Below are 13,466 nucleotides of genomic sequence, written 5' to 3' on the forward strand. Positions count from 1 at the left end.
AGGAATAGAAGTGGGTTTACTCAGAAATGAATTCATAATGTCCATTTCTGGAACCCAAGAAAGGGATATTGGGGTAATGTGAAAAAAACTGGGTCTAGGAAAAGATTTTCATGGACTAGTGGGCATGAGGAAGTTTCCTTCTTTTGGGATCCACTGACACATGTTCAATGTTTATGATTTGGTGTTTTCTTCTTTTCTAGTTCTTTTGAGAGTTCTCTTAGCATATTATTCAAATTCTATGTGGAAAAACCAAGACCTCCCATGGGTCTTGGCTGAATTTAGAAGCTAAGGATATGGGATCTAGTTAGCTAGAACTCAGCCCGAAGCCAGTAGAACCAGAGCAGGCAGAACCATCTGAACACTTAACAACTCTGCAACCTAGATCTGCTACAAAACCGATCTGGGACACAGAGCCTACATAATAGCTCATACAAGGCAATCATATAGTATTTATTGTAAGGTAATAAATACCTTCTAGCAAGATAGAAAACACTCAATAAATTGTTAGATAATTATTTGTAAATGTCTAAATAAGAACTATATTAATAATATAAATATAAACAATGTGTTCTAATTATCTAAATGGAAATACACAGACTATAAATAAAGTTTTATTTAATCAAAATATTAAATGATTTTTACAAGCTTTATCACATATAGTTAAATTGAATTTAATCTTAGGAAGTTTGACCACTGTTGTGGTTTGAATGAGGACTGTCCTCCATTGGCTCATGTATTTGAACACTTGGTCCCTAGTTGGTGGCACTGTTTGGGGAAGTTATGGAACCTTTGGTGTCATGGCTTTGATGAAGGAAGTATGTCACTGGGGAGCAGTTTCAAGGCCTCATAGCCTCACCTCACCTCCTGTTCCCATTCTGATGAAACTGGATCTCTGCTTCCTGCTCCTGCTCTCATGTTATTATAAACTCTATCTCTGTGAAGCTGTAAGCTAAATTAACCCTTTCTTCTTTAAATTGCCTTCGGTCATAGTGTTTTATCACAGCAACAGAGAAATAACTAACAGCGCATTCTCACGTTCAAAGGCTGAGGAGGGAGATGGCATATGGTAATGCCAAGTGAGCCATTCTAATTAATGTCTCTTGCCCCACTGGGCACTTTGACAACATTTCCAAGTTGCTTGCCATGTCCTTGATGTACTTTTCTTTTCTTGACTTGTTGATCTTGTATCGATAGAAGGAATTTATCCGGCAAGAAAATTCAAGCTGTGCTTCTTGGAAAGGTCTGCCAAGCACAATTGCATTAGGCTGCTTCTGTTTAAACATTCCAGTTCTTGAGAAATTCCCTAGGCACTGCTCTCGGTGTCCTTGTTGGCAGGGCTCATGCCTAATGTTAACAGTAGTCTTCTGCCACCGAAGCATGACAAGAGGGCTGCAATGTGAGTGTTTCCCACTCGTGGGTTGGAGCCTTCATTGCTCAATGTGACTGGCACTGATGGGAGGGAGGCTTCATGGAAAGTGCTGACCTCACAGAACCAGAAGCCTCATGCCAGTCAGTGCTCTCTCTTGTGAAACTGGATTACTTACTGGGAGGAGTCAGTTGTTACAAAATCAAGTTGGCTTTCTCAGCACTCCTTCATTGTCATGGGATCCCTCCTACTTTCTGTTGTGAGTTCCAGAAGCTGAGGCCCTCGTTAGAAACGCCCTCTAAATATGGAACTTTGCTGGCTTCATGAAACAGGGCCAAAATAAACCTTCTGTCATTATAAATTACCTAGACTCAGATACTCTGTTACAGCCACAGAAAACAGGCAACCATACATTTGAACTCTAGATAGAATGTACTGAAGTATTTTCTTTCCTGTCTCTGTAGAAGGCAGGCCATCCCAACACACTCACACACACACAGGATATATGGGTCAATGAATAGAATTTAGAGTTCAGAAACAATAGCATTTATCTATCACCAATCAACAACAATACCAAGACAAAAGAATGCAGAAGAATAGTCTGCCCCAGCATTAGATATCCATATGCAATAGAATGACATTGGGCTCCTAATTTATATTATATACAAAAATTAATTCAAATAGGTCAAATATCTAAATCTAGAAGCTGAAACTATGAAACTCTCAGGAGAAAACAGAGGGGTAAGTTTTATGGCCTCCTATTTGAGGCTAGACACTGAGAGATAGCTCAAAAGAATAATCCACAAAAGAAAAATAATTTCTGGATTTCATAGAACTTCAGAATGGAATCCAGGTAACACATGCACTAATCCTGGCACTTGGGAGACAGAGGCAAAGGGTTCTCTGTAAGTTTGTGACAGACCTGCCCTACATTTTGAGTTCCAACCCAGTGAGGGATACCTAGTGAGATCCTATCTCACAAAAAAAAAGCTTAATGCATAAAAAAATTGAGAAAATAAAATGACAACATTTCACAATGAGAGAAAATATTTTCAAACCATATATCTGTAAGAGATTTGTACCAGGATATACACGTTAAAAAAACCTTACAGCTCAACAAGAAGACACAATTAAAGGTAGCCCCCCAAAAAAGATGTATATTTCTCCAAAGAAGATATTTTAATGGGACAGTAGGCACATGGGAGGGTGAGTGGTGGATAGGAACATGGAGACCATAGTAAGACCCCTCTCCAGGAGCTGGATTTGTAAATGGACAGAACCGGAAAAGATCATACTGACTGAGCAGCCGAGACCCAGAAAGACAAACATCACGGTTCTCACTAACTTGAGCTCCAAGCTCCGAGTCGTCAGATGTAAGCACACATCCTGGAGGAGTGCCGGCACAAAGAATGTAAAATGGAGTGACTATTGCCAGGGTGGGTGGGTGAGGGAGCAATAGAGAGGGAAAGGTAGGGTACAAGGATCTGATCCTGACCGGGGACAGGGGATAGGAAAAGGACGGGCTGTGTTAGGGAAAAGGGAGGAAGTAAACACAGCAAAAGGAGGGAGGGGAAGAAAGTAACAGTGAGAATAACTGGAAGGGTCATAAGGGATGTTGCTACTCACTGTCCACCTAAAATACCCACGATGCCAGTAAGTCAGTATACATACACGCAGAGTCTGAATGAAAACTTCCCATCGGGGCTGACAATGTTGCCTCCAAGAGCCAATGACCATCTTACAAAAACCTCAATACTGGGCATGAGAATCCCTCTTTTCAGTTGTTGGTAACAGTTGTCCAAGAGGCTCCCAAAACATAGCAATTGCTATTACCCTTGGTGGCCTCCAGGATGTGGAAGGTTTGTCTCTATTTTTGAAGACACCACACATTTCAGACGTATGCCCCAGAGGACCCTGAACTGGAACTGACCTGGAAACATTCTCCCTAAGGACCAGCTTTGACAGTACCGCAAGGCACCATGCAAGCTTCCAAAGGAGGGAAGCCACCAACAATCCTACCCAGCCAACTCCTGTGAACTACAACAATGGCCACATGGCACAATAATCTTAAGGGTCCAGTATGGCACACATACCTTGGTGATAACCAACAGCTCTCGAATTGGACTTAAGACCTGCTCAACAAGAGGGGAACTGAGCCTAGTACTGGAAATCTTGCCAATTACCCAGGTTCAGTGACGTCATGGATGTTGAAAGAGAACCTACAACTACTTCACTAAACCCACAGGATCCCTAACAACAATCTAAACACTTGTCTTTATACTCTCACATAAATGAAGTTACTCTTTGTCAACAAAACTCTGTGCGATACTTGGAGACCACTACAGAAAACTGCAACAAATCGAAAACTGCAACAAATGGAAATGCAGAGTTGTGGAGCCCACTCCCGATGGGTACATCTACAAAACACCCAAGACTCAGGGAGCACTGTGCAAGAGGGAATGGAAAGATTGCAAGAACCAGAGGACCAGGCAGCTAGCTATGAGATGGTGTCTCCTAAGAATGTCAGAAGTTACACCCATAAAGTCTCGTCAACACAACTTTCCAAATGTGAGCTGAGCAAGAACGACTACAAAAGACGCGCTAAAGTGGATGGGGAAAGTCATTGAGGTCTCAACCCTACGTAAAGATCTACAGGCAACTAAGGTACAATAAGAACAGGAGAAGTCGGCTTCCTCGGGGAAAAACGCACCAATTGGTTATCCAATGCTAAGTGGTTCACTCTGAATACTGAAGTGATTGGGGGGGGGGTGTCCTGTCTCACTCTTTACTGTATTGCTCTTGAGTAAACAGCACAGAGACATCAGAATTTATTAACAAGCTGAAAAATCTGCAGTGCACAGGTTCTGAGAATATTATAATTTGTCTAGGCTAACAGTAACCAGGTAAATGCCCCACCACTTGGCAACCAGGCTATCAATAACCAGGTAAATGCCCCACCACTTGGCAACTAGGCTATCAATAACCAGGTAAATGCCCCACTACTTGCCAACTGAGTCCTGCTCTGTTTCATGTGTGTCCTCAATGTGAGCTTCTCTTAGCCACATGCTCCTGGCCTGGCCTGCCTCATGGCAACCTCCTTTTTCTACCTCCTCTGCTTTCTCCTCATGATCCCTACTTGGTCTCAAGTTCTGCCTTCCTCTTTCTCCTGCCCAGTCATCATAGACTAAGCAAGTTGTACTTACACATTTAAGAGAGAGGAAGAGGGAGAGGAAGAGAGAACAATGAAAAAATCATGAAGTTGAAAGAGAGCAAGGAGTGGTATATGGGATGGCCTGTGAAGAGGAAGGGGAGAGGAAACAAGTGTAATTATATTACAGTCTCAAAAATACAGGAAACATTCTTAAGGCCATAAGACACACTTTATATCCACTAGGATAGTTGCTGTTGAAATGGGAAATGACAAGTGTTGTCAAAGTCATTCTTGTACACAAATGTTGACAGTAGCACTACTGACAATAACCAAAGGGTAAAAGAACTTACATGATCATCAACAAGGTAGATGAATAAACCAAATGTGGATTATGTAGTCAGTTGCTAGCTCGATGATGGTTTGATAAAACACTTTGTGTGTATATATGTTCATGTAAGTGTATATACATGTGAGTGATGTGGGTGTGGGTGAGTGTGCACATACGTGTATGCATGTGTATGTGCGTTTATGTGCATGTATGTGTGTGTGCATGTTGTGTGCATATGTTTGCATGTGGTATGCATGTGTGTTTGCACAGGTGTGTGCATGTGTGCATTTGTGTTGTTTCGTGTGCTGTGCTTGTGTGTGTGTGTGTGTGTATGTGTGTGTGCATGCGCATGTGTGCATGCACATGCACAGCCCAGACGTCAATGTTGGGTGTCTTCCTCAATTGCTCTACACCTTATTTTTTGAGACAAGCTCTCAGTGAAAATGGAGTTTGCTGATTTGATTAGAGCAGCAGCTGGTCAGCAAGCCTAGGGCTCCTTCTGTCTTTCTCTGCCTCCTAGCAATAGTATTATATTTGTACCTCCACGACTAGGTTTTTATATAGGGGAAGGGGGACTGATTATAGGACTTCATGCCTACTTGGCACTTTACTGAACAATCACTCTAGCCACTAATTTCGCCTCTAGTGTGAAAGCCTTCTGTATGTTTGGGGTTTTCTTTTGAGGCTTACATGCAGGAAGATCTTCTCTTCAGTTGCTGCGCAGTGGAAGCAGGTCACAGCTCCCAGTCAGTCCCATGCTCTCATGGTAACAGCAGATGGCCCATGGCATACTGTGTACTGTGTACTGTGTACTGTGTACTGTGTACTGTGTACTGTGTACTGTGTACTGTGTAGCTGAGCTATGAAGTTATATGTAATACAAAATTCACTTACAGTTCACAAACTTCTCACTTTGTGATGGACTTACTGGGACATTAAATCTGAGAAGTAAATGTATACAACACTGGAATATAAAGGAGCTCCAGCGCTTCAGTACTAGTGCAACACTTGAAACATGAGGGAACCTCGAAAACGTGTTAAGTGAAAGAAGCCAGACTTAAGATGACACCACATGTCGGATTCTATTTATACAGTCCATCAAGAATAGATGAACCTTTGAAAGCAAAAAAGCAATTTGTGGTTGGCAGTTCAGGCTGGGTGGGGAAGGGATTGTATTGAATCTGTACATTGATTTTGGTAGATTCACCATTGTCATAATAGACTCAACCAGCCCATCAGCATGGAAGGACATTCCATTTTCTAGTGTCTTGCTCAACCTACGTGTTTAGAGATTTGAAGCTTTCATTGTAGACGTCTCTCACTTATTTGGTTAGGCTGATTCCTATCACATTGTGAATGGGAACGTGTCCATGAGCTCTTTCTGAGAATGTTGGTGTCTAGAAAAGCTACTGATCTTCTAAACCAAGTTAGAATTGGTTTAGAAGACCCAACCATGATATACAAAGATACTAAAAGCATACATTGGAGAAAAGGCAAGACCTTCGACCTATTGTGCTAAGAAAACAATGTTCATGTGTAGAAAAATGAAATTATAGCTGTATCTATCACCCTGCTCAAAAGTTGTCTAGAAATGGGTCAAAGAACTCATGTGGCACCTAAAATATTGAACCTGCTAAAAGAAAATATAGGCCATACCCTACACAATGTAGAGGTGGGAAAGGAGTTTCTGAGTAGGGTACCCTTTTGCCCAGGAATTAAGACCAACAATTGAGAAGTGGGTCCTCTGTACTACCAAGGAAACAATCAATCAAGTAAAGAGGAACCCATAGAGTGAGAATCTTTGCCATATATATCATATATATATATATATGATATACATGGCATATATGATATATAATTAATATCCAGAATATACAAACAACTCATAAAACGAACAACCCAAAGAACCAAGAAGACAAAACCCTAATTTAAAACTGGGCTTTTCAGACATTGCACAAAGACTGAAACGTTGGAACACTGAGCTCTAAATGGGAGCTCTCCTGTAAATCCCTTCCCTTAGAGTGCAGTAAACCGGTGTAAGGAGGCAGGAGGAGTGTAGGAGCCAGAGGGGTGGGGACACCAGGAGAACAACTGTAAATCAGTGGTTCCAAGCCTTCCTAATGCCGCCTGCCACCCTTAATACAGTTCCTTGAATTGTGGTAATCCCTAACCATAAAATTATTTTTCACTGCAACTTCCTAACTGTAATTTGGCTGCTGTCACAAATCACAGTGTAAATATGACACTGTCCGATAGTCGAGGGTGACTCCTGTGAAAGGGCCAGCAGCCACAGGTTGAGCACCTCTTATCTAGAAGCTGCGTCAGCAGTATTTGGGGCTGTTCTGAAGACAGGAGCTTGTGCGCACTGCTTCCATGCCCTGTGCCCCTCATCTTCGTCTCCTGGGCCTCACTCCACTGCTGCGTATGTGCTATTGATTTGTCCTGTTCTCCCAGAGGCCTCTGATGAGCACAGCGGGCGAAGAGCCCCAGCATTTCCCTCTCATGCCTCCCTCTTGCAGCTCCACTCTCCTCGGATTCAATTTTCATGTGCTCCTGTGCCACTCCAGCAAACTCTGGTGACTGGAAGGGAACTAAGTCCCTCCCGGTGCGAGATGCCTCGATGCCCTGTGGTTTGTCAAGCTGACACATCTCTCCTTTTTCAGCTGAATAACGAAGTCAGACAGTTCGTTCATTTCCGGTACACTTTATCACCGGGAACTTTGACTTTCTGATAATGCTGGCTTTTAAAACCCTACCTGGTTCGGGGTTTTGTTTTCATTGTGCTGTTGGCTGAGTTTCGGTTTCCTTTCCTGTCCTTCCTATTAGTAAGGTTTCAGTTCTGTTTCTCAGTATATTCTCTTTCCCTTTCCTGATGCCGCCCATTTGCTGGCATTGTTCTTTTCTGTTTTTTTAACCTGATTAAAATTAACCAGTTATTTCAAGGCAGATGTTCCCAAACAGGAGCTTTCAAAATATTGAGAGCTCGGTACCCTGTCTATTTTAGATCAAGCAAAATCCATTTACTTTATTAGATTACGTACTCATTTATGAATACATTGGCTTGCTCCTAGGAAATCCCACGTAGTGAACCGATCATTGAGGACGACCGGCACACTAGTGACTTTAAGGGACCCACATTGGGGGCTTCCGCTTCTGCTTGGACAAAGTGCTGAGAACTCCCTGAGCTGAGGAACATTCTGGTCACAAGATGTAGAAGGGTCTACAATCTCATTTCTTCTTTTGGTTAACAGTTACCTTATGCTCTGTAGAAATTCAGACTCCCATTTTCCAAGTTCTATGGCATTCTCTCATAGTGGATATGTTTGCTCAAAGGTTATCTTGGAACATTAATGTAAATATAAGCCTACCATGACTGTTTTCATATAAATATTTTTCTTTTTTTTTCCCCAGAGCTGGGGACCGAACCCAGGGCCTTGCGCTTGCTAGGCAAACGCTCTACCACTGAGCTAAATCCCCAACCCAAATATTTTTCTTTTCCTTTTTTTTTTTTTTTTGTGATTTAGGATTATCTCCTCAAGATGCAGTCATAGTTACAAACATCACAAAAACCCTTTAAATGCTAGCTTTAATTTTTCTAGTGGTGTATGTTTACCATGGTGCATACGCAGAGATCAGAGAACAGCTTGTGGGAGTTGGTTCTCTCCTCCTACGTGTGAGTCCCAGGGCTTGAACTCATGTTACTGGGCTGGGCAGGAGCTGCCTTTACTCACCAGAACACCCTCCCACCCTCATTGTTTGACACTTTCATCAAAATACCACTATATTCTGCGTCACACTTCCCTCCTCCCCCACATCTCAGTTTTAGACTCTTATACTCCTTGTCATTATTTTACATGAGGGATCCAGCCATGTGTGGCCTAAAATGGCCATTCACTATTAATGTCCCCGATAAATCAGTCCCTTTTTTTGTTGTTGTCCAAAAGAAGTATTTTGTTAAAAAGCAATTTGCACAAAGAAATTTCACGTGTAGCCATCTCTAAATTAAAAAAACCAAGCTTTAATCAGTATGTCTATTTAACAGAGAAGCATAATGAGAGTAAAAGTGCATAGCCTGAAATGGATGGAACTGGAAAATATCATCCTGAGTGAGGTTACCCAATCACAGAGAAACACACATGATATGCACTCATTGATAAGTGGCTATTAGCCCAAATGCTCGAATTACCCTAGATGCACAGAACACATGAAACTCAAGAAGGATGATCAAAATGTGAATGCTTTACTCCTTCTTTAGAAGGGGAACAAGAATACCCTTGGCAGGGAATATAGAGGCAAAGTTTAGAACAGAGACAGAAGGGACACCCATTCAGAGCCTGCCCCACATGTGGCCCATACATATACAGCCACCAAAGTAGATAAGATGGATGAAGCAAAGAAGAGCAGGCCGACAGGAACCGAATGTAGATCGCTCCTGAGAGACACAGCCAGAATACAGCAAATACAGAGGCGAATGCCATCATTTGTTAAACCACTGAACTGAGAACAGGACCCCCGTTGAAGGAATCAGAGAAAGGACTGGAAGACCTTGAAGGTGCTCGGGACCCCATATGAACAACAATGCCAACCAACCAGAGCTTCCAGGAACTAAGCCACTACCTAAAGACTATACATGGACTGACCCTGGGCTCCAACCTCATAGGTAGCAATGAATATCCTAGTAAGAGGACCAGTGGAAGGGGAAGCCCTGGGTCCTGCTAAGACTGAACCCCCAGTGAATGTGATTGTTGGGGGGAGGACGGCAATGGGGGGAGGATGGGGAGGGGAACGCCCTTATGGAAGGGGAGGGGGAGAGGTTAGGGGAATGTTGGCTGGGAAACCGGAAAGGGGAATAACAATCAAAATGTAAATAAGAAATACTCAAGTTGGGGGCTGGGGATTTAGCTCAGTGGTAGAGCGCTTACCTAGGAAGCGCAAGGCCCTGGGTTCGGTCCCCAGCTCCGGAAAAAAAAAAGAACCAAAAAAAAAAAAAAAAAAGAAATACTCAAGTTAATAAAGATGGAGGAAAAAAAGGAATAATTCAGGCTCATGAAAAAAAAAGTGCATAGCCTGGAGTAGGAGAGATTTACAGACAATCAAGAGGAAGCAGAGTTACTGCTCTGGGTAGCAAATGTTACCACAGCTCAGTAAGAGAAAAGCTCAGTGGACTGGCATATTTAGGAGACACGGTGGTTCCCTTCTGGAGATAGCAGGACCTGACATCACACAATGTCAGGACTCTGCTAGAGCTAATGAGAGGAAGGAGATCCTCTATGCCAGAGGAGAGCGCTAACAAAACCACTGGAGCAGAGAAGCTAAGGTTTGCAAGTCACTATGGGTACACCACATTCAGAGGTTCCATTTCCTGACCCCAAAGGAGTCAGCCTCATGTGTTTGTAATGTAAATTCTACATAGCTTTAAAACTACAAGACTTGAACAACTATTCAGCTAAGTGTCTCCCACATCATTCATTTTGCAGAAGGAAGAGAGAGTGAATGAAGGGTTAAAAGTCTTACGTCTATCCCAAGGATACAGCTCCTTCTCCTGGAGTCTTAGTTCTAATCCAGGGCACTCGGTGCTTTGCTGGTGCTATGCTTAGACAGACAGACAGACAGACAGACAGACAGACAGACAGACAGATGCACCTGTAACCCCAGCTCTGTGCTGGGGAAAAACAGGAGGATTGGTGGGGTTTACTGACTGCCAGCCCAGCTACAGGCCCAACGAGAGAACGTGTCAACAGAGTAGGCAGGAAGTGATAGAGCAGGATACCTGATATCCCTGCCTGGCCTCCACACTCAGGGGCTTGTACAGCTGCATACACTTGTGTACAAACATCCTGGCTTTCTGTCCATCCCCTCCCTGTCTCTCTGTCTCTGTCTGTCTGTCTGTCTGTCTGTCTGTCTGTCTCTCACACACACACACACACACACACACCAAGAGACAAAGAAAATTCTTTGAAAAACAGAAAGAATAACGGTCCTTAGACAAGGGCACCAATGAAGAATGATTATGCAGATTTAAAAAGTACCTGACTTTTGAATAACTTCAGAGGTTAGTCCCGTGTCTCTGCTGTTTTGTGTAGAATGATGAAATAATATAACTAAGCATTGGAACTACCTCATTTGCCTGTTTAAAGAAAATTTGTAGTGTAAAGCATTGTGTCTAGTCAGCTTTCCCTGGAGCTATTTTTACCTCAGGTGTAAGTCACCCTGCTACATTCTATGAGGGGTCAATAAACAAGGGTGTGAACGCACCGCCAAGTAACAATTTATCTACAAGTACAGAAAAGTGATCAGTACAGACAACTTTGCTATGACTTCTGCAACCTAACCAGAATGGGCACTCAGGACTTATTTTCTAGCATTTGGGAGGCTGAGGCAGGAAGACTGCAGTGTACTGGAGGCCAGCCTGGGCTACAGACGATACTGTTTCAAAGTTGTACACAAATGTAAAGTTTACCAATTTCACATAAATTAAGAAAAAGAGACTGGGCTGTTGCCAGGTGGAATGTCCAGTGTGGAGACCCTGCGTCGAAGCGTGTCTGTTAGGATGGTTCGTGTTTAAAACAGAGATAAGCTAAGAGCTCTCACAGACAATGAATAAAACAAGAGCCTGGAGCGCCTATTCTTGGCAAGTTAGACAAACACATTCTCTAGATGCTAAAAATTAAGTTTCCAAAATAGATAAATGTGGTAGAGCCACATAGCATAAAATAGCATTTCCATCGCATAATATTAACACATATACATATATAACATAAAATTAGCAGTATTCCTCACCAAGAGATAACGTTAGGGCAAAAGAAAAAAAACGATGTATTCCAAAAGATGACATGGAGACTATATCTATTCACTAAAAAAAATAAAACAATCTTCTCTAAACAGATACCCAACCTAAAAAGCTGTGCCCAGTTATAGTGCTATATACTGAATAGTCAGGAAATACGTGCTTCTGGGAGACGGTGGTGACTAATGGTCATGTAGCTGTGAAAGCCCGTGGTTGGAGAGGTGCGATTTCTCCCGTGGTAGAAGGTACGTAAGTTCGGGAAGTAAGATTGCAAAGGATGAAGGTGTTTTGTGTGTACATGGGTCAGGATGTGTATACACAGTACCTTTACCCAAATTACTATCTGCACGCTTTACACAATGAAAAGACTAGACACACTCTTCTAGGTACTCCCCATAAGATACAGAGACTTTCTTTGTTGTTGGGAGACTCCTAAGCTTGAAGAAAAAAGCACTGTTCACAGATGCAGAACACAAGTCAAGTATGCTTACTAGAACTTTCTCTCTCTCCTGATGGCATTCCTGCAGGCCCCATGGCTATTTAACCCAAACCGTGGCAGCCATGTGTAGATGTCTAAGATGTGTGACTACAGTGTAAAGGACAGGGAGCGGACCCGTCTCACCACAGGCGTTCTCCCCAACGAGGGCTCGAGTTTTGCCTGAATCGGAAATAACTAGAAACAACTGAACTACGAACACTTGGAGGGATATATTTCTAAAGAAACTAACTTGAGTGGGTGTGTTTGTGTGTATACACGTGTGCAGCTATACACGTGTGCTTGCATGTGGAGGCCAAGACTCGAGCATGGGTCCTAAGGAGCTCCTTGTGATTTGGTTTTATTTTCCTTTTAACCCTTTGTGACATTCTATTTATTTTGTGTGTCTCAGTTTGTGTATGGTCACACTACCACACCTCGTAGAATAGGGTCTCTTTGCATCTGTTTCTGAATTCAGGTCACCAGACTTGATGTTGGCTTTGATTTTACTTTCTTTTTTAAAGATTACCTATTTATTGTATGTATGTGAGCACACTGTTGCTCTCTTCTGACACACCAGGACAGGGATCCCCTTACAGATGGTTATGAGCCACCCTCTGGTTGGCTGGGAACTGACCTCAAAACCTCTGGAAGAGCAGTGCTCTTAACCACTGAGCTATCTTTCAGCCCTTGTTCTTACTTTTAAAAAGGTTTTTGGGATCACAAAGTTTCCCCCTTGCCTTTTCTCCCTGAAAACTTGCTCATGCCCTGCGGAAGACGCCCACTCTCACTCCCAGCATTTCTCGGCTGCCTCTGGTTTGTCATAAGGTTGAGACTTCGTGGGCTTTCTTCTTTCCACTTCAGCCATGGCCACTGGAGTCATCCCGGTTCAGTTCACATTTGGGCAGATATGCTGGTGAGACTTCATGGGCGTGGCTCCTAATGTTACTAGGAAACAGAACCTCACAGTAAACTCTAGTCTTGTGGCTCCTCCAGTCTTCCTGTCCCGTCATCGGCAATGTCCCCTGAACACGAGGTACAGGACTGTTTGTACACGTATCCAAGGGGAGTAGGCTTCACCACTCTGCACTGTGATTGGCTGTGGTTTTTATTGTGCTCTCTAAGGGGAGTAGGCTTCACCACTCTGCATTGTGATTGGCTGTGGTTTTTATTGTGCTCTCTAAGGGGAGTAGGCTTCACCACTCTGCATTGTGATTGGCTGTGGTTTTTATTGTGCTCTCTAAGGGGAGTAGGCTTCACCACTCTGCATTGTGATTGGCTGTGGTTTTTATTGTGCTCTCTGTTGCAAAGCAGAGTTTCACTGATAAGGGGTTAATGAAACCCTAGATTGATCTGAGG

At 43.0% G+C, this 13,466-nt stretch overlaps 1 long non-coding RNA gene across 5 annotated transcripts in view; it reads right to left on the bottom strand.

Annotated features, from left to right (window-relative positions):
• Positions 1-13,466, bottom strand: part of LOC102550524 (uncharacterized) — a 47,049-nt gene that overhangs the window by 18,658 nt on the left and 14,925 nt on the right. The window lies entirely within an intron of this gene.

The sequence above is a fragment of the Rattus norvegicus genome, chromosome 13 (assembly GCF_021556685.1).
Source record: "Rattus norvegicus strain SHRSP/BbbUtx chromosome 13, alternate assembly SHRSP_T2T, whole genome shotgun sequence".
Classification (NCBI taxonomy): Eukaryota; Metazoa; Chordata; class Mammalia; order Rodentia; family Muridae; genus Rattus; species Rattus norvegicus.